This window comes from Elaeis guineensis, chromosome 12, assembly GCF_000442705.2.
Source record: "Elaeis guineensis isolate ETL-2024a chromosome 12, EG11, whole genome shotgun sequence".
Lineage (NCBI taxonomy): Eukaryota > Viridiplantae > Streptophyta > Magnoliopsida > Arecales > Arecaceae > Elaeis > Elaeis guineensis.
In genome coordinates, this window is record NC_026004.2 from 19,455,688 (window position 1) to 19,477,869 (window position 22,182).

General features: G+C 36.0%; 1 pseudogene; it reads left to right on the forward strand.

The window, feature by feature from the left end:
- Positions 1 to 11,965: 11,965 nt before the first annotated feature.
- Positions 11,966 to 20,241, forward strand: LOC105037417 (actin-7-like; annotated as a pseudogene).
- The last annotated feature ends 1,941 nt before the right edge of the window (positions 20,242 to 22,182 follow it).

A 22,182-nucleotide genomic window follows, 5' to 3' on the forward strand; every position in this document is an offset into this window, starting at 1 on the left:
CTTAAGTTCAACAGCAAGCATGAACGATGTGTGCAGTCAAGATTCTGGTCTACGGATGATATTTTAAATTAGTTACCCAACCCACATGATGTTATATTTGGTAAGGGTCTGGCCACCCAAGTAGGGGTGCGAACAAGTATCGAAAATTGGAGAAAAAAGAGCAAGTTGTTTGATCTTCCATATTGGAAAATGCTTCTTCTTTGACACAATCTTGATGTCATGCACATTAAAAAGAACATATTTGATAATGTATTTTATACCATTCTCAATATCGAAGGAAGAACGAAGGATACCGTGAAGGCTCGTCTTGACTTAGAGGATATGCGGATTAGAAAGGAATTACATTTGATTCAACAGGGAGATAGGCTGGTGAACCCACTGGCATGTTATGTACTAAACCGAAGAGAGAGAAATCAATTTCTCTCATATTTGAGATCAGTAAGGTTTCCTGATGGATATACCTCAAACTTGAAACAGTGCATCAAGCCAAAAGATGGGAAGATCATCGGGATGAAAAGTCATAATTGTCATGTGCTTCTACAACATGTGCTCCCAGTTGGTTTGCACGGATTATTGCCGAATAATGTATGTGATGTGTTACTTGATCTAAAATTTATTTTCAGGACTTATGTGCAAAGACATTAAGACGAAGCCAGATCGACATATTAGAGAAGAAGATTATCATTACTCTTTGTAAGCTCGAGATGATATTCCCTCCCGCCTTCTTTGATATCATGGTGCATCTTTCTGTTCATCTTCCACATGAGGCTAGATTGGGTGGGCCAGTACATACAAGATGGATGTACCAAATTGAAAAATAATTGCATGATATTGTAATATTTATTATTCATTATTATATTCTTATTATATATGTATATCAATTGACAATTTATTGAATAGGAAGATGCGAGAATACAAGAGTGCCATCACTAACAAAGCACGACCCAAAGGTTCAATAGCAGAGGCACATGTTATGAATGAATGTCTGACATTCTACTCTATATACCTTCAGAGAGTGGAGACCAAATTTACAAGGCCACAAAAGAATATCTATGTTGACGAGATTCTGACCGATGGATTGTCCGTATTCTCCAATGTTGCTTGATCATATGGTAAAAAAGATTTTTGAATGTTGACACCATAAGAAACGGATGACATGCATTGGTATGTGCTAAACAATTGCGAGGAGGTAGAAGCGTATATGATGTGAGTATATACATTTAATTTTTATTTGTTGATATATCAATGAATGTACATGGACCCTAAATTAAAATATATATGGTATTACTGTATCACTTCAGTGAGCACGAAAGTGAGCTCAGAAGAATCAATCCTACATTAGCAATGGCACGACATAGAAATCAATTCGCATCATGGTTTGACGAACGGATAAGTTATGTTAATGTTCATCCATGATTAAAGATTCATTTATATAGTATTTATTTTATCAAATTTAACTTGCTTATTATTCTTTTAATTGTAGATAGCTCAGCTACGTATAGACAATCAAAATTGTATCAGCAATGACTTAGCCATACTTGCACGAAAATCTGATAGACGTGTATCAGTATATTCAGCATGCATAGTCAATGGTGTGTAGTTCTTAATGAAAAATCGTGATCATGATCGAACCACACAGAATTGTGGAATAAGCGTAGAGGGCGAGCACAAAGATGAAATAATAGATTTTTTTGATGTTCTACATGAGGTTATAGAGTTGAGATATAGTGATCTTCGATGGGTTGTGTTATTCAAGTATCGATAGTATGACTTAAGATGACACAGGCCAATTATTATAGATCCTCAACTCGTCAGTGTCCACACTGATCACATATGGTACGAAAGTGATCCTTATATTTTTGCAAAGCAAGTGAGAGTAGTGTGGTATATTGATGATAACAAAATGAAAGAGCCTTGGTGAGTTACAATAAGGGCTCAGCATAGGCATTTGTTTGATCCTATACTTTTCATATGCTCAAACGATGAAGATCTAAAAAATGAAGTCCATGCAATTATTGAAAATGAAGCATATCAAATGTAAGTACCAGATAACATATTAGTACCAGATGACACGGTTGACATAGGACAATTGCAAAGAGATGACTGCAAACCTGAGGATGTTCCTATTGTTGGATCATTGATAAGGGCACAGGCATGAGCACAATCTAATAATAATTTAGGATTACAATCACATATGGATGATGACTTCATTAACGACGATGATGATAGCACTTCAGGATCGAAGTCTTCTATGAGTCCCATCGAAGATGACTATATGGACATAAGTTCAGAATCTGAGAATAATAATTAATATGAATAAGTAATTCAATTTATTTTTTTTGTTACATCATATAATACTTGAATTTTTTTGATTACGTGCTGATTTAAATTATTTTAATTATTGCAGCATCATGACTGGTCCTGGATGTAGACGTTCGCGAGGTAGACAGTAGGCTCCGCTTGATGATACACATCCTCACTTTAGAATTTTGCATGATGAGTCAGAGGATTTAGATGAGACTCAGTTGTCCGAGTCTACAGAGCAGACTAGTGCTCAGCCAGAGCTTGCCCAGCCGGAGGTCATGGCACCGCAGCATCATCCCCTTACAGGTACATCTCTATTAATTTATAAACCATATATATTTTTTTGTTATATACATCTAGTGATACATGATATATGTTCATTTCAGGAATTTTTACATGCAGGAACACAGCATCGATGTGTAGTGCATGGTCCTAGTAGGGGTCTTTTTTTGGAGAAATATGTGCATATGCACAATGAAAAGCCAAAGGTACAGATATTTCGAGATCATCTGATTGGCACAGAGGCTAGTATCGTCACAAATGAGATCAGTTTGTATATGTGGAATCATTTTTCGTGGGCCGTTGAAAGTTTCAAGCATGTAGCTCCTCGATACTGCAATGCTCTAGTCTCTCACATCAAGGTAAGAATTAAATTTGGATGTCTTGCATATCATTACATGATCCATATTATTTTTGGTTATATAAATAAATTTTTTATTATATAAATAATTTCATGTATTTGCTTTTTGTTATGATGATTGTGTAGGATAATATTGACTTCGAGGATTGCACCGACGAAGAAGTGATGGCATGTATTCTCAAAATGGCTGCAAATAGATACAGAGATCGATGATGTAGGCTTCATAAATACTGCAATGAGCTGCAGGTGAAGGAGATTGATCCTGTGACCCAGCCTTATAGAACTTGGGCTGGGTCTAGTGACGACTGGCGGTGGTTATGTGAGCATTTTGGAAGTGAGGCATTTCAGGTATGTCTAGTATTTCAAGTTATTTTAATTTTGTTATGTCCTTTATTGGTTATAATTGCTTGTTATTTATAGCGATAATAGGAGGCGAATAAGGTGAATATGAGTAAGATTGATTCTATTCACATGCAAGGAAGTGCCTCCTTTGCACAGGGAACGAAGAGGATGGTACGTAACTACATTTGCAATCATACTTTGTAACTTCTTATTAAATATTTATATTATTTTGATATTTTTTTTTTCTTTTGTTTGAATAGGGACTATCCGGAGTCGATGCCTATGCTAAATTCTATCAAAACAAGAGTGGCAAGTTCATGATCGAGGAGGCGAGGCAGCGTCATGTAAGTATCATTACTCTATATTTTGAATACTTTTAAAGAGTTTGAAAAAAAATTATGATTTTATTGTTTATTATGAAGAAAAAAATGTTATAATTGAGAAAGCAGACGATGAGGGAGGTTAGATTTGACAGTGATACTGGATTGCAGCAGGTTTGTTTGATGACAGATAATACGATTCTGGATACCATCCTCGGACGACAGCTAGGATCTGGTCATAGCATGCGGTCCAAAAAATTATGCAGTTTATCATCCGATCGGTCTGATGATGCATCGGTGCCAGAGGCAGTTAGGACATCCATGAGCATGATGCAAGATCAGATTAGTTACTGGATGAATCGTAGTCAGATGCTTGAGAGGATAGTGGCTGCGATGGTGGGATGGCTCGATATTGATGCTTTTGAGTTAGCACCTCTATAGTCACATGACACCACCTCTGCACCATCATCGCGACACATATCGGGTCAAGAATCGATGCTTGGAGAAGGGAACGAGGCCAACGAGTTAGATCATACCTAGTTTGTAGTTTTTTTAAATTTAGAATGGTGTATGGACTTATACTTTTGTATATGACAACGATGGTTATGAAACTTTTTGTTACTTAAAATTGATATTTTGAATTAGAATATTTTTATTGTGTTAATATATTGTTATGTAAAATATGTTTGATCTGAGAATTTATATTTGAACAGATTTTTTTTGATAAAAAAATAAAAATTAAATTTTTTATCCAAAATTTAATTTAGCAACAAAATATTAATTTTGTCATAAAAAAAAATTTATGAACCCAAAAATAAAATTTTATTATACATTACGATGAAATTTTTTATTTCGTTGCTAATTTTGTGACAAAACATAAATTTCATCGCTAAAAAGTATTATTTTTTTCTTTATTTTACTTTTAGCAATGATTTTTTTCATCACAATTTTTTATTACAAAATTTTAATTTTAGGCAAAAATTGTGATGAAAATACTTTTGTCACAATTATTTGTGATGAAATTTTTTTTTTCATCACAAAAATTGTGATGAATTTTTTTTTCATCGCAATTTTTGTGATGAAAAAAAATTTCATCACAAAATATTAAAGGAATTTTTTTTAATCCCTATATTTAATGATGAAATCATTTTCATCTCTAATCTTTGTGACAAAATTCAATTTTCATCGCTAAAATAAAAAAAATAAAAAAATATTTTTTATGATGAAAATATTTTTCATCGCAATTTTAACAATGAAAATTTAAGCTCTTGCGACAAAAAATTTTCATCGCTAATACTGCGAACTCTTCGTCGTTTAGGTTGACTATTTTTGATGATGAAATAAAATTTTTTCATCGCTAAGGCCTTTTGCTACGAGCCTTTCTCCACAAACTTTTAGTGACGGAAGTTTTTGTCGTAAATACTTTTAGTAATGAAAATATAATTTTTAGCATCGAAAAAATTTTGTTGCAAAAAATTAAATATCTTGTAGTGAATATTTTATTTTTTAGTTATCCATTTTTTTTTATTTTGTAGAAATTTTTGAGAAAGATAATTAGCCAAGTTGGGGGGAGCACCACGATCAATGAAGTCAAAAACACACCACGCCCAGCAATGAAGGACCTCTCAATCAAGATTACACACATTAAACTCAGGTGGTGTCCTTCCTCTGAATTTTATCTCTATTTGAAGTTAACTAAGCACCTTAATCAATGAGTGATTAACGATTTAGATAATTTTAGAGATATTGAAGAAAAAATTATTAAGGATGTCCAATTAATGGGAGAATTTAGATCAGACTAAATTTTGGAGTGATTCTAGAACCCTCTTCCCACCATCTCAATGAAGAATCTGTTTTATGGGGGTATGGGTGGAAAGGTCGAGATATGCAAAAATTTATTTTTATTATAAAAAAGATAAAATTAAAAAAGAGAGATTTTTAGCATTTCTCACTAATTAATCGGACTTTTTCACCTAAGTAAGCATTGTTGTTCGCATCAAAAGGTGAGAATATGAAGAAATCTCTTGTATAGTCAGTTTTTAATTTGTAGCCTTTTTGACTCGAGTCAGTAAGCCTGAGGGATATTTTATACCTAATATCCTAAAGCCAACTGGTTTGGGAGTCATTGGCCTAAAGCTCGCTACAAGAGTCAATTAGAAAACTTAAGGGGTTACGATATTGCACTGACTATATATGTAAATATTTTTATAAAAAAAAAAGAAGAGGAAGAATAAGGAGACTAAATCGTAAGAAGACAATAAACCTTGCTCACATCAAGTTAGAGGACTTAAAGAGTAGAGTGAAAAGTTGGTGAAAAAAGATCTTTAAAAATTTTTATGGCTAATACTCAACCATTAATTGGGTTGAATTGATAATCCAGTGAAGTACCTCATTAATGATCTAACCGGATATCCACTGCAGTTAGAAATGTCTAGGATAACTTTCGATTCAAGGATAATTTAGTGCACAATGCTAATGTATCTATTTTACTCGAGGATGAGTAAAAGTTCAAGTTGGAAGGTGTGATGAATACTTAATTTAAGTCACTAGAGGTACTAAATATTATAATAATTGATGTTATTTTATTAAAATTTGATGCTTTCTAATCTATTTTGCAGGTAATCGGGAGTTTGAGTTTATATGACTCAAATTAGACTCAAATTAGATCAGACTAGAGTAAACCAGACAACTAGCTCCTATTCCAGTGTTAACACGACTTAAAGATCAACGGAGGAGAATCAATATGAAGATCCAAGAGTCCTTATTCATGCTCCCACCTCTCTTTTCATGAAATCCTAGTCTCTCCACTCTATAAGTAGAACCCCAAGGCCTCCATCTTCTTCAATCAAGCTAACTCTAAGTTCTCTTCAAGCTTCTCTCTTTCTCTCTCTCTCTTCTTCTTCTCTATAAGTCTAGGAAAGGTACTAACCCTAGCACAATACTATATTCCTCCACAAATCTTTTTTTCACATCTCATCAAATTTAAGAGAGGTCTTAATCCTAGTGCCGCTACCCTTTCTCTTCTACATACTCGCTTCCATCAATCTTTCTTCCTTAGAGCTCTTAGACCAAGCCTTCCAGCTATCCTGCCGCTGTCTGCATGGAGGAAGATGAAGGATTCAAGGAGACACATCCACCATCGGACGCAGCAAGAAGATCAACTTGGTTTAGTTGTCTTGTATCGTAATTTCATTTCTTTTCTTTATGTACGCTTCTTTATTTGATTAATAAAAAATAATTTTATTATAATTTTCATGCTTCTTTCTTAGTTTCTTACAATCTATTATTCTTTTCTTTTACATTTTTGAAACAATCAACTAAGATCTCTGCGGATATGATCTCGACTCACCCTATCTATATAGTAGTGAGTAGGGTTAATTTTGGTGTGCTAGGACATGCATCAGTAAGGTCCAAACAATCTTTTGTTTCAGAGTTTATCAACTGTATGGAGGTTTTTTATAGGACAACACAATTTTTAACCTTTCAGGTAGATATATTTTCCAAGAAAAAGAAGCAATAGGAGATAAGTTGCCTCCATTTATCAAAATAGTACATGTGTCCTTGACTGTTGAAAATCCCATGCTTATTCCATCTACAAAAAATTCCATCGGTATTTAGTATTGGATGGAAGTATCGCACATGAAAGGTCCTGTTGATTCATGTTTGAATATAAGTGAATTGCTGTTAAAAGAATCTTTGAACTCGAGGTTCGAAGAAAATTTCATGATATCTACTAGATTTTGGAGTGTTGCATAACAAGGCACATAGAAGCAAAGCTTGCATTTGTCATAACAAGGCACATAGAAGAGAAGCTTGCACAATTCGTTATGTTGTCTTTGTTCTACTTAGAGATATATACCTAAAGTTCTCCAATGCAAGATACACAGCTAATGGTTCATGTGTAATATTGTTGGACAGCAAATTGTTGCCCAAAATGATCATAGCAATTTGAGTGCTAGAAGAAAGTACTGCTAGATATCAATGGTGAGCTTTTATAGTGGGAATTGCACCTATAGAAAAGCCTTCAGTAGGATTGAAGGTGAATTCTTTTTTGACATTTGGAAAGTTGCACCAACAAGAAATTTTTGTAGTATTTGGATCTTGTGAATTATCTTGATAGGGAGATCAAGTGCTTGGTTCCAACAACTCCTTTCATGGTTTAATTGTGACTGTGGAAATAAGAGACTTTATAATGCAAAATTCACTCACAGAACTTTTACTGATAAAGCATTATGAGTATTGTTTCGATACGTATGGCAATTGTACTCTTAGCTGATGTAGATCCTTGATTAAGATATAACACATCAAAGTTGTGTTAATAAATATGCTACTTTCATTTTGAAAAGTAACAGTGTCATGTTATTTTATCCATTGAAATTAGGATATGTAGAGAATTCTATAAGATCCTTTTGAGGGTGAATTGTGCAAACAAAATTTGGAGCCCTTACCCAAGAAGGTTGAACCATGAGTCCATTCAAGTTCTATGCCAATATGGAGATGAGGTCAAGCATACAAGTAGCACCGAAAAGAAATTTCTACTTCTCGCCTACAATGAGTTTAAAGTCATCTACATGGTGAAGTTAATAACTATAGATGCTAGGAGTTTAGTTTTAATAGTGATCCTTTTTAAGCAAAAATATCTTTCAGTGAGCCTTGGTCAGCGTAAGTTGGTTGGAAGTCTTCTTAAGATTAAAAAGCATTTTATGCTTGTTTGGTCGATATGGATATCTATCAATGATAGGTGCTGACTCTACATGGATTTTATGAAATATTAAGAATAATTTTTTTTTTAAGATGGATTTCATCTTTTCTTTTTTCCCCTTTTTTTCTTTACTTCCTTTTGATCTACCTTCACTGTTATTAGATTTTATTTTACCTTCTTTGCATTTCTGATTTCTTAACAGTTTGCATGCACACCATGACAGAATTTTTCTTAAAATTGTATTGTTCTCTTGTTATTATGGAGGGGGCAATAATTTTTATTTTCCCAAATATTAGGTTGAGACTGGATTTTCAAGGTCTAATAGGACTCCTAATCTCTCTTTCAATTTAACCAATAGATTCCATTCAGTGGCTTACACCAGTATTTGTTGCCATCTAATTCCAGGGTTAGTTACACCAGCCTTTTTAATTAATTAGAAATGTCTTACAATGTTCTCAAAACATACTAAGATGCTAATATCTGTTTTGGGAAGGAATATTGATGGTAGTCATGAGATGCCTCAGTGAAGTTTCTATATGGTATTTGAATATAGGATAATTTGTCAGTGTAGCTGTCCCTCCTCTACAAGAACCGTGAAATCAGGATTCCTATTCCCTGCTTTACCATATTAGCGTGCCTAGAAATCTGATAGTCAAGATGCCAAAACTTAAAGGAAATTTACCTTCTGCTTTTGCTGCACCTTTTTCTTTTGTTAAGGGGCTGGTGCATTTGGTTAAATTATGGATAAAAGCTGCATGACTTTAATAAAAGAATGCTACTTTGTTGACGATTTTCTTCTATCATTGAGGATTCTCGTTGTACTTGTATCTCTACCTATCTTCTCACTTTTAATACTTTATTAGCAAAATGTTGAGTAAAGGTAAATACAGAGATATCCAGTGAGCATGTTTTTAATCCAAATTAACATAATGACCCCACTGTTCCAAGTAATTCTGGATTTTTAGTCTAGATGTGCAAGGATGAACTTTTTGAAGTTGTTGTTTCCATTTTTTTTTTTTTTTGTTGTCATTGTAGCTTTGAGTGTTCTGATCTAAAAATAAAATAAGATAATGTAACTCTGAAGGTAAGTAGCCTAGGCTGTGGTTTGGTCTCATGTTCTGTCTATGAAATGCATCATGGTGCCTACCTATATCAACTGCCCCTTGGTTCACATAAGCATGATCTTCTGGGTGGTTTTTGAAAAGTTCGGTAGCTGTTTTTTTATGTCATTCATCGTTATTCATGTATAGTTCCAAAGTGGTATGGTTTTGTGCTGGATAAGAGTTGGTACATTCTTTGAATATCAAAGAAATGAAAAACTTAGTTCTCCACTTTAAATAAAGCTTTATACCAATTGTGAATCTAGCTTGTGTTACTCACAATATTTAGTTGTCGTTCTTTGCATTTCTTTATCATATTTAGTTGTCGCTCGCGTGCACGTGGGCCTGGGCTGCGCCCGCATGCGCCTAGGCCTGGGCCACGCTTTGTGTGCTGGGCCGTGCTCTGTCCCCAGGCCGCGCGCTGCCGAGCCCGGGCTGCACGCTGCCACACGCAGCAGCACCACCACCACTCCACCGATAGCATGCGGCTGCGCCACTACCACTCCGCCGGCCCACCGCCAGTCGCTGCTAGTCTTCCGCCGTTAAGGGTTTCGTGCCAACTTCAATCGAGCATATTTTGATCATTCGGACTTCGTTTGAGGTGATCTTAGACTCGTTGGACTCCTTTTTTCATTACGGACCTCACTGTGGGCTCCATAAGAATCGAATCTCGAGGCATCAAATTTTAACAGAAGATCTGACATCATACATTCTACAATGAGCTCTGTGTAGCACCTGAAGAACATGCTGCTCGTCTCCCCTCCGAACCTGAAGGCCAACGGGGAAAAGAGGACACAAATAATGTTTGAGACATCTAATGTCCCTACCATGTATGTTGCCATTCAAGCAGTCCTCTCTCTTTATGCCAGTAGACTTACAACAGGTATGTTTATTTATATTCTTTATTTGAATGTGAGGTTAATGAATCTTCTCTATCAAGGTACTTCGACATAGTTTTTCTGTCTCTGCCAATTTTCAGATTGTTCTGTTTAGTTGTGCTATATCATTATGGGGGTAATCAAAGGTTTTTTGAATGTTTGTATATGCTTTCACCCAAGAACTAGTCAAGATTATTTGCCAAAAAAAATAGAATCAAATCTTCCTCTCTTCTGTTATTGCTACCTTGCTCACCAAGAGTTAACCTTCTAGCTGCATCGTTGAGCTCTGATTCCCTCTCTTTGTTTTACATTCATCATTTCCAGGGATCATTAGATTTATGGTAGTTTTTTGGTGTCTAGATTTGTGATTCAATTTAGGAAAATAGCAATCTGTTTGCTATCATTTTATCTTTCTACTTCTTAGGCAGAACTACACTCTCTTATGGTTTTCTTGGAGAAATCGAAACTCCCTGGCTTTAAGAAATGAATTTTTGTGGAAATTATCATGGTCTAGATGATGAAATTATGCATTGTCAAAACTTGACAGATTACTTTGAGGCTCACCTTTTGTTTTGTTAAACATTGCTTACCAAATGGTAATACATATCAGCCTCATCTGTTCCTCCTGTGAAGGTATTGTTAAGATTTGATATCTCGAGATTCAGTCCACACTGATCCCACAGTGAGGTCCGCGACGAAAAATGGAGTCCAACGAGACAAAGATCACTTCAAACAGAGTTCAGATGGCTAAGATACGTGCGAAAAAAGTCAGCACGGAACTCGAGGCGGTGGAGGACCGCCGGCAGCGGGCCGGCGGAGCGGCAGCGGCATGGCCGTGCACGGCCCAGGTGCGGCAGCATGTGGCTGGGCGTGGCCCAACGCGCGGCGCACGGCCCAGGCGCTTGGGCTGGCCAGGGCCTGGGCGCACAGGGCACGCGAGCGCGGCCCAGGCCCATGTGCGGGCTGGTCGAGGCCCAGGCGCCGTTGGGAGCCCATTTTTTTCGATCCACGGTGGATCGCGTGGGCATTTCTCATGCATTTCTCACAGTCCACGGCACTATTTCATGGATCGGAGCGTGATCGGAGGGTGTGGGTTGATTGCGGTGATGATCCGACGGTCCGTGGGCCTTGTTTGGGCTTTATTAGAAGTTCTTATGTTAATCTAACTGGGTTTTTAAGCCTATAAAGGCCTGTATAGAGGAAATGAGACATTGTGGCCTCGTGGCATCGTGCGGTGTGGGAAACCCAAATCCATGAAGAAGAGAGAGGGATGCGGCGCTGAGAAGATTAAAGAGCAGGAGGCTTCGGGACAGCAGTCGCTTCAGGAGTTTAGGAGGATCTTCCCAGAGAGAGCTTTTGTGAGGAAGAACTTTCTATGAGAGAGAAATTGGGTGTACAAGGGTTGAGAATGAGATCTCCTCTTGTAATATTTCTTTTTCATAGTAAAGTTTGAATGCCCCGTGGATGTTAGTCCTTTTTTGGCTGATCCACGTATTTTGATTGTTTTCTGTTTTATTTCTTAGTTCTTTCTGCTGTATCGTGCGGTATTGAAAAGATCTTGAGAGATAATGTCCTGGTCAGACATCCACCCAACAAGTATTGTGCGGGACTCTGATGATAGTGTCAGCCACACAGTCCCGATCTTTGATCTTGCTGGTAGAGATCTGACGGATGCATTGATGAAGATTTTGACTGAAATACTTGCACTACCACAGCCGAGCAGGAAATTGTTCGTGACATAAAAGAGAAGCTTGCTTATGTAGCCCTTGAGTATGAGCAAGAGCTCGAGACTGCCAAGAGCAGCTCGGCAGTTGAGAAAAGCTGTGAGCTACCTGATGGCCAGGTCATCATCATTGGGGCTGAGCGTTTGAGGTGCCCTGAGGTGCTCTTCCTGTCACGCCCCGAACCCAATACCCGGGTCGGATACGTGATAGCCGCACACTCCTTAGAGCAAGCCCTAAAGAATATGCAAGGCCAAAATAAATCATTACAACCTTATCAACCATAATATTTAATTTCAATAATAATTCATAAAACTTGCATAATTACAATTAACATTCCTTAAATCCTCTGATCAGGTATCAACGGTACTCTATCTATGCATTCGCTCACTCACAAATCCATACCATAGCCAACCATGGACATCTTGTAACTCTGAGAAGAAAAAGAAAATAAAGGGGTGTGAGCTTTACAGCCCAGTAAGAATTCCCATATCACACCAATATAATAATATAATCTGAAAATAAAGATAAGCAATAACACATAAAAGTCAATGTTCACTGTCCAGAATACTGCAAACATTTATAGATTATCTATTTTATCAAAAGAGATGCATCATCATATGTTAAATAAGTGAAACAATTTTATTCAACGATTGTTTCATATCTTATCTTTCTATTTTCTTCTATTATCACATCATCTTTAATCCTTTCTTTTTGGCTTTAGCTTTAGCTTTGGCTTTGGCTTTGGACTACCAGGATCATGCGACGATCTTTTATTCGGATCGATTTCTGTGATCTTCCTCGGATCGAAATATTCATGATCTTTCTCGGATCAAAGTGGCCATGATCTTTCTTGGATCAAATCATTCATGATCTTTCTCGGATCAGATTCTTCATGATCTTCCTCGGATCAGATTCTTCATGATCTTTCTCAGATCATATTCTTCCACACATAAGCCTGTGGGGGCTGTCCCAGGCATAAGCTCCTGGCAAGTTATTCCACATGACAAGGCCAGTCCAAACCATATTTCTCTTTCTTTTCATTTTCATGAAATTAAAATATTTGACTTCATTAATCAATTCAAATTTTGCAATGTAATAAATATGTCATACCCATATAATCATACCATCAATTGCTGATACATATGTATTGATATAACATACTCATGCTCAAAATCACATAAATAAATAACAGTGTCTCAGATATAACAAATTCATCGATCTCAAATCCGACGATGCAAAACCAACGATGCAAGACCAACAATAAAATAGCATATATATAATAGTGATCATGTACAGGGATTCTTACCTTTACCGATGACTGATCCAAGCACAGAAATCAATGTTCTTTTTTAATTTATGAATTTTTTTAACAAAATATTCTACTTGATATCATATGCAGACAATCATCTCTTCATAACCCTGATCAATATAAAAATCATATATAACGAAAATTACCGATAATTGATCTTAATAACACAGATCGAGGACCTCTCTTAGGATTAACCAAAATTAAGACTTGTCTATGTATCTGGATCTTCCACTGATCCATAAGACTTTCAGAGAGAGAAAATTCATGAAGAGAGAGAAAATTCTAGAGAGAGAAAGTAGAGAGAGAAAGTGGAGAGAGAAACCTTCGTATCCTTCAGATGAGGCAATCATGGTCGAGACCATCAGAGGTCCTATCAGGGTGACTTAAAATGAATCAAGTGTTACAATTTTGAATAGTATCAGCTGGGATCAGATCTACCGCATAAATTTCGGAGCAATCTCAAATCATCTTATTTTCATCTTCAAGTTTATTCTAGGGTTCATGATGCAATTAGAGAGAAAGAAAAGATCCTAGAGAGATAAAATCCATAAAGAGAGAGAAAGTCTAGAGAGAGAATCTAGAGAGAGAAAATGTAGAGAGAGAAGGTAGAGAGAGGAGATAGAGAGGAGAGAGAAAGAAGAGAGAAAGGAGAGAGAGGAAAATTTTCTCCTTCTTCTTCTTATTTTATTTTATTTTATTTTTATTTTTATTTTTTTTTCTTTTTCCTTTTTCTTTTCTTTTTTTTTTTCCTTTTTCTTTTCTTTTCTTTTCTTCTTCTTCTTCCTTCCTTCTTTTCTTCCCGCGGCCACCCTTGGCTGAAACAGGGGAAGACCGTGAGGTCCCCCCCCTCGGTGGCTCGGGCTCTGGCGGCTTGGCCGGAGATCCGGCAACAGGTGGAGACGGCGGTGGGCAATGGACGGCCGGCGGCAAGGTTCGGCCAGCAAAAATTAAAGGAAGATTCAGAAAATAGGAGATTCTTTTGTGACTGATTTTCGGCAAAGACGGTGGCCGGCGGTGAGGCTTTGGGCCAAGGGAGAAAGGGAAGAGGGAGAGGAAGAAGGGGAGGGGCTTACCTTGCTCCGGCGGTTGAGAAGAGCTCCGACGAACCCCTTTTTCCCATCTAAGAACCCACGGATCCTCTTGGAAAAATCCCTCTAAACTCTTAATAATCTCTCAAAATCCTGTGATAAAGACCTAAAGGGAGGGGAAAGGGAGTTTTATAGAGGAGGAATCCATTTTTTACTCGGATTCTCCCTCTCCTTTTCACGGTGGGAAGAAGACTCTCAACGGGTGTCTTCTTCCTTCTGATATCCTCTGTTTTCTCCTTTTTTTTTTATATCTGGGTTATTACATTCTCCCCTCCTTAAAATAATTTCGTCTTCGAAATTAGGTTATGTCGTTTGAGATACCTATTTCAAAGTATACATTCTTCATATCATTCTCAAACTTACGATAATGTCATATATATTATTTATTTCTCATGATCTTGTTATAACAAAAATTATTTGAAATCTCAAACTCATCCTTTCTTATTGATTTCTTAACTTTTTGAAGAACTGTAATATTTTGGACTTGTATTAATATACTACCATTATTTGTCTAATACATTTCACTCAAAATTCATAATTATCTCAGACTACCCTTGATAGAAAAATAAATAAAGATCAAACATCGGGCACTCTTCACAATCATCGATTTCTTTCTTCACTTGATTTTCCAACAAATTTTATATATAGACTCTCATCTTAAGAAAACTTCAATCTTTTATATCAGTTTGAGTAACAATATTAAATTTTAAAAAAAATATGAGATCTATGTCAGGACATTCTAAGTTTGAACTAATATCAGAACTATCAAATTTTTAATAAACTTGAGATATCTAAAATTTCTTGGTATTATCTACAATGAAGCAAACTACTGACAAAATTATCCGGCTATGATCAGATTAGATCAAAATTTATAGCATCCTTTCATTATCAATAAAATCCTTCCTTATTTACAACTTAATGTATTCCATCATAATATCTTTTGATTTAAAAGATTAATATTTCTAATCAATTTAGACCATTACACTTTTGCTGCGTACTCTGATCTCAACTTACCAAATTATATAAGTCTATCAAAGATAAATATCCTTATATGTTAGATCAATCCAGAATAGATCTAACCTTCAAATTTCATATAAGACTTAGGACAAAATTTTAAGTTTCTTTATCTTTACTACCTTTGGGTATAGCATATAAAATTAATCTTGATCCACTTTCTATGTTTGAAATCATTGCATAAGTTTCATCACTCTTCAAGAATCCAACATGTCTAGAATCGATTGGAGTTAATCTTAGATTTACCTTACAATCATTTAAATAATTTCTAAATCAATCTTCCTTTTTAAAAGAATTAATTCTATCTTGACAACTAAAAGAACTCAAGCCAACATCCTTATGAGTAGAATCAACTTGATTATTTCTTATAAAGCTCTCTTCATCACAATCCTTAATATTAATCGATAAATCCATAGAAAATCTTGTCCCTTGTATAAGTCATTCAAAATTTAACACTAGCAAGATGTCCTAGTTCAATTTAAAAAATATATCTAAACTTTGACTTGAATAATTAATACACTTCACCATCTTCAATAATCACAAAAAATTTAAAAAATTCTAATCCAAAGATAGTAATACGAATTATTAAGGATTTCATCATAACCTGTATATCATACTTTGACAAAATAAATTTTCTTCTTTAATTTAACAACAATATCAAAATACTTTTGATCCACTTAGAAAAATAAACTATTGACTTGAAATTCAATGCAACTTGAAAGATCAAGGAATCATATTCAGAATATGATATTTTGAGTAACCAAAAATTTCATCAAGATGTGTATCTCATATTCTCATAATAAAATTTAAGTATATATATATATATATATTTATCTAAGATTGGGTTTCATATATGACCTCTTATAGGTTCAGTGTTCAAAAAAAAAAAATATTTCTCTCTCATATGATGTAATTTCTTCTTAGACCATACCCTAATTAACTTTCTTTGATAAGTCCAAAATTCATAATGCTCAGACAATTATCATCGAAATTAAAAAAAATTATCATGATCTTCAATCATATAAGTTTTACATTCCAAAATCCTCTAGTATACTCAACATATCTTATCAATACCTCCCACTTTATTCCAAGGTCAACTCTTTTCATACTTAGGTCAATCTTACTAATTGAAATCTAAGATATAACTCGTCAATTTTATTATAGATAACATATGCCACTTATACATAAATTTTATCTTAATATCTATTGATTCAAAATCTAAATATTGAATCTTCTCTTTTATACCTATCATGTTCCTCATGATCATAACCTAAGTTTAGATATTACTAAAATTATAATTCTGAATAATTATAACTTTAAACTCAAATACCACTTAAATCATATTCTCTAATGATCATAACCTATATTGTAATATCATTCTATTACATCCTTAATGATCATAATCTTAAACTCTGATATTATCAATCATACTCTATTGATTATAATCCCAAAATTTTGATATCACTTATATGACAATCCCTAGTGACCTTAAACTTGGGCTCTAGTATTGTTCTGTCATATCTTAATCACTTGTATCATTGTCTCCAAATGAACATAACCTAAGCTCTAAGCTCAGATATCACTCTGTCACATCCTATTGATCTTACATAAAGTTTTGATATCACTTCATAATCTTAGTGAACTTAAACCTAAGCTCTGATATTATTCTATCACATCCTAATTATTTATATCGTAATCTCCAATGATCATAACCTAAGCTCTATTATTACTCTGTAATATTTAAATCACTTATATTATAATCCTTAATGATCATAACCTGAGCTCTGATACCGGCCATTCTGTCACGCCCCGAACCCAACACCCGGGTCGGATACGTGATAGCCGCACACTCCTTAGAGCAAGCCCTAAAGAATATGCAAGGCCAAAATAAATCATTACAACCTTATCAACCATAATATTTAATTTCAATAATAATTCATAAAACTTACATAATTACAATTAACATTCCTTCAATCCTCTGATCAGGTATCAACGGTACTCTATCTATGCATTCGCTCACTCACAAATCCATACCATAGCCAACCATGGACATCTTGTAACTCTGAGAAGAAAAAGAAAATGAAGGGGTGTGAGCTTTACAGCCCAGTAAGAATTCTCATATCACATCAATATAATAATATAATCTGAAAATAAAGATAAGCAATAACACATAAAAGTCAATGTTCACTGTCCAGAATACTGCAAACATTTATAGATTATCTGTTTTATCAAAAGAGATGCATCATCATATGTTAAATCAGTGAAACAATTTTATTCAACGATTGTTTCATGTCTTATCTTTCTATTTTCTTCTATTATCACATCATCTTTAATCCTTTCTTTTTGGCTTTAGCTTTAGCTTTGGCTTTGGCTTTGGCTTTGGACTACCAGGATCATGCGACGATCTTTTATTCGGATCGATTTCTATGATCATCTTCGGATCAAAATATTCATGATCTTTCTCGGATCAAAGTGACCATGATCTTTCTCGGATCAAATCATTCATGATCTTTCTCAGATCAGATTCTTCATGATCTTCCTCGGATCAGATTCTTCATGATCTTTCTCAGATCAGATTCTTCCACACATAAGCCTGTGGGGGCTGTCCCAGGCATAAGCTCCTGGCAAGTTATTCCACATGACAAGGTCAGTCCAAACCATATTTCTCTTTCTTTTCATTTTCATGAAATTAAAATATTTGACTTCATTAATCAATTCAAATTTTACAATGTAATAAATATGTCATACCCATATAATCATGCCATCAATCGCTGATACATATATATTGATATAACATACTCATGCTCAAAATCACATAAATAAATAATAGTGTCTCAGATATAACAAATTCATCGATCTCAAATCCGACGATGCAAAACCAACGATGCAAGACCAACAGTAAAATAGCATATATATAATAGTGATCATGTATAGGGATTTTTATCTTTACTGATGACTGATTCAAGCACAGAAATCAATGTTCTTCTTTAATTTATGAATTTCTTTAACAAAATATTCCACTTGATATCATATGTAGACAATCATCTCTTCATAACCCTGATCAATATAAAAATCATATATAAAAAAAATTATCGATAATTGATCCTAATAACACAGATCGAGGACCTCTCTTAGGATTAACCAAAATTAGGACTTGTCTATGTATCTGGATCTTCCACTGATCCATAAGACTTCCAGAGAGAGAAAATTTATAAAGAGAGAGAAAATTCTAGAGAGAGAAAGTGGAGGGAGAAACCTTCGTATCCTTCAGATGAGGTAATCATGGTCGAGACCATCAGAGGTCCTATCAGGGTGACTTAAAATGAATCAAGTGTTACAATTTTGAATAATATCAGCTGGGATCAGATCTACCGCACAAATTTCGGAGCAATCTCAAATCATCTTATTTTCATCTTCAAGTTTATTCTAGGGTTCATGATGCAATCAGAGAGGAAGAAAAGATCTTAGAGAGACAAAATTCGTAAAGAGAGAGAAAAGTCTAGAGAGAGAATCTAGAGAGATAAAATATAGAGAGAGAAGGTAGAGAGAGGAGATAGAGAGGAGAGAGAAAGAAGAGAGAAAGGAGAGAGAGGAAAATTTTCTCCTTCTTCTTCTTATTTTATTTTATTTTATTTTTATTTTTATTTTTTTTTCTTTTTCTTTTTCCTTTTTCTTTTCTTTTTTTTTTTTCTTTTTCCTTTTTCTTTTCTTTTCTTTTCTTCTTCTTCTTCTTCCTTCCTTCTTTTCTTCCCGCGGCCACCCTTGGCTGAAACAGGGGAAGACCGTGAGGTCCCCCCCTCGGTGGCTCGGGCTTTGGAGGCTTGGCCGGAGATCCGGCAACAGGTGGAGACGGCGGTAGGCAATGGACGACCGACGGCAAGGTTCGGCCGGCAAAAATCAAAGGAAGATTCAGAAAATAGGAGATTCTTTTGCGACTGATTTTCGGCAAAGACGGTAGCCGGCGGCGAGGCTTTGGGCCAGGGGAGAAAGGGAAGAGGGAGAGGAAGAAGGGGAGGGGCTTACCTTGCTCCGGCGGTTGAGAAGAGCTCCGGCGAACCCCTTTTTCCCATCTAAGAACCCATGGATCCTCTTGGAAAAATCCCTCTAAACTCTTAATAATCTCTCAAAATCCCATGATAAAGACCTAAAGGGAGGGGAAAGGGGGTTTTATAGAGGAGGAATCCATTTTTTACTCGGATTCCCCCTCTCCTTTTCACGGTGGGAAGAAGACTCTTAACGGGAGTCTTCTTCCTTCCGATATCCTCTGTTTTCTCCTTTTCTTTTTTTTTTTTTATATCTGGGTTATTACACTTCCAGCCTGCTCTCAATGGGGCTGAGCGCTTCAGGTGCTCTGAGGTGCTCTTCCAGCCTGCTCTCATTGTATGGAAACCCCTGGTACCCATGAGACTACCTACAATTCTACCATGAAGTGTGACGTAGATATCAGGAAGGACTTGTATGGGAACATTGTGCTTAGTGGAGGGTCCACCGTGTTCCCGGGCATTGCTGACTGTATGAGCAAAGAGATCACCGCACTTGCTCCTAGCAGCATGAAGATCAAGGTGATGGCACCACCTGAAAGTAAGTATAGTGTGTGGATTGGAGGTTCCGTCTTGGCTTCTCTTAGCACATTCCAGCAGGTGAACCATCATCATTTGTCTTTTGTCCCCTATTTTGGATCTGCCTTGGTGCCTTATTTTCCTTCTCTTCTGATGGTTTCCTTTGCTTGCCCTTTTATTCTAAATGCATTGCAGATGTGGATATGAAAGGCAGAATATGATGAGTCTGCACTGGCCATTGTTCACAGCAAGTGCTTTTAGATGTTCTTTCGGGATATTGTTTTTGCATCTCTCTCTCTCTCTCTCTTTATATATATATATATATATATATATATTGTTGTCTAAATATGCTAGTTGGTACATGTACAAGTTTGGAGTGCGCTACTTTGAAGGCTGATGCTTTGCTGAAATTTCTGTAATGCTACTACATCGTCTGTTGATCATGTTTAGATTTGTTCTTTGGTTTATCCTGTTCTTCAGTCTTCTTGCTGAAAGAATAGTTTTTCCCCTTTCAGCTTTGCTGGTGCTACTTAATCTGACTATCAAAGCGGGATGCACTCCTGCATGTTAGTCTGTGGTTGTTGATGAGATTATGGTTCATATATTCCTTTGCACGGGTGTGGAGAATGTGTGCAAATTTACAGTCCCAATATATGCTTATAGACATCATGCGTCAAGTTGATGCATGCAAGGGCTGTTTCCTTTTCGGGCCTGGTCCAGAGGCCCTAGAATGGCCACCTGGGCCACTGCTCATATGCTGAACACAGGGAGAAAGACTCGCGGTCAGAGTCTTTTCTTCGATTCTGATGGAGAAGAAGAGTTCTAAGTGTCACGCCCCGAACCCAACACCCGGATCGGATACGTGATGGCCGCACACTCCTTAGAGCAAGCCCTAAAGAATATGCAAGGCCAAAATAAATCATTACAATCTTATCAACCATAATATTTAATTTCAACAGTAATTCATAAAACTTGCATAATAACAATTAACATTCCTCCAATTCTCTGATCAGATACTATGACACTCTATTTATCCTTCTGCTCACCCGTAAATCCAAGCCATAGCCAATCTAAGTCATCCTGCAACTCTGAGAAGAAAAAGAAAGATGAAGGGGTGTGAGCTTTACAGCCCAGTAAGAATTCCCATATCACACTGATATAGTAATATAGTCTGAAAATAAGGATAAGCAATAAAATATAAAATCTCATGTTCAATGTCCAGAATAATGCAAACATTCATAAATTTTCTGTCTTGTCAAAATAGATGCATCATCATATGTTAACCGGTGAAACACTTTTGTTCAACAATTGTTTCATATCTTATCTTTCATTTCTCCTTTCATAATCATATGATTTTTAACCTTTTCTTGCTGGCTCTGGACTATCCAAGTCTATACCTCAGTCATCATCCGGATCGAATCCACTTTAAAAAGTCTTTCAAGACTGTCCCAGGATGAGCTCCTGGCCGGCTGTCCCACGTACCAAAGCCCGTGAGAGGCTGTCCCAGGCATAAGCTCCTGGCGGGCTGTCCCAGGCATGAGCTCCTGGCCGGCTGATCCACCTGTAAGCCAGTGGGGGCTGTCCCAGGCATAAGCTCCTGGCGGGCTGTCCCAGGCATAAGCTCCTGGCCGGCTGTTCCACATGACAAGGCTAGTCCATACCATATATCTCTTTCTTTTCATTTAATCATTATGTGTTGATTTCATCAATCAATTATGTCTTGCATTATGATCAATTCAGATATGTCATATCCATATAATCATGCCATCAATCTCTGATACATATATATTGACATAACATACTCATTGCTCAAAATCAAATAACAGTATCTCAGGTATAATAAATTCATCGATCTCAAATCCGACGATGCAAAACCAACGATGCAAGACCAACAGTAAAATAGCATATACATAATAGTGATCATGTACAGGGATTCTTACCTTTACCGGTGACTGATCCAAACACAGAAGTCAATGTTCTTCTTTGATTTATGAATTTCTCTAACAAGATATTCCACTCGATATCATATGCAGACAATCATCTCTTCATAACCCTGATCAATATAAAAATCACATATATGGAGAAAATTACCGATAATCGATCTGATAACACAAATCTAGGATCTCTCTTAGGATTAACCAAAATTAGGATTTACCTAAGTATCTGGATCCTCCACTGATCCATAAGACTTCTAGAGAGAGA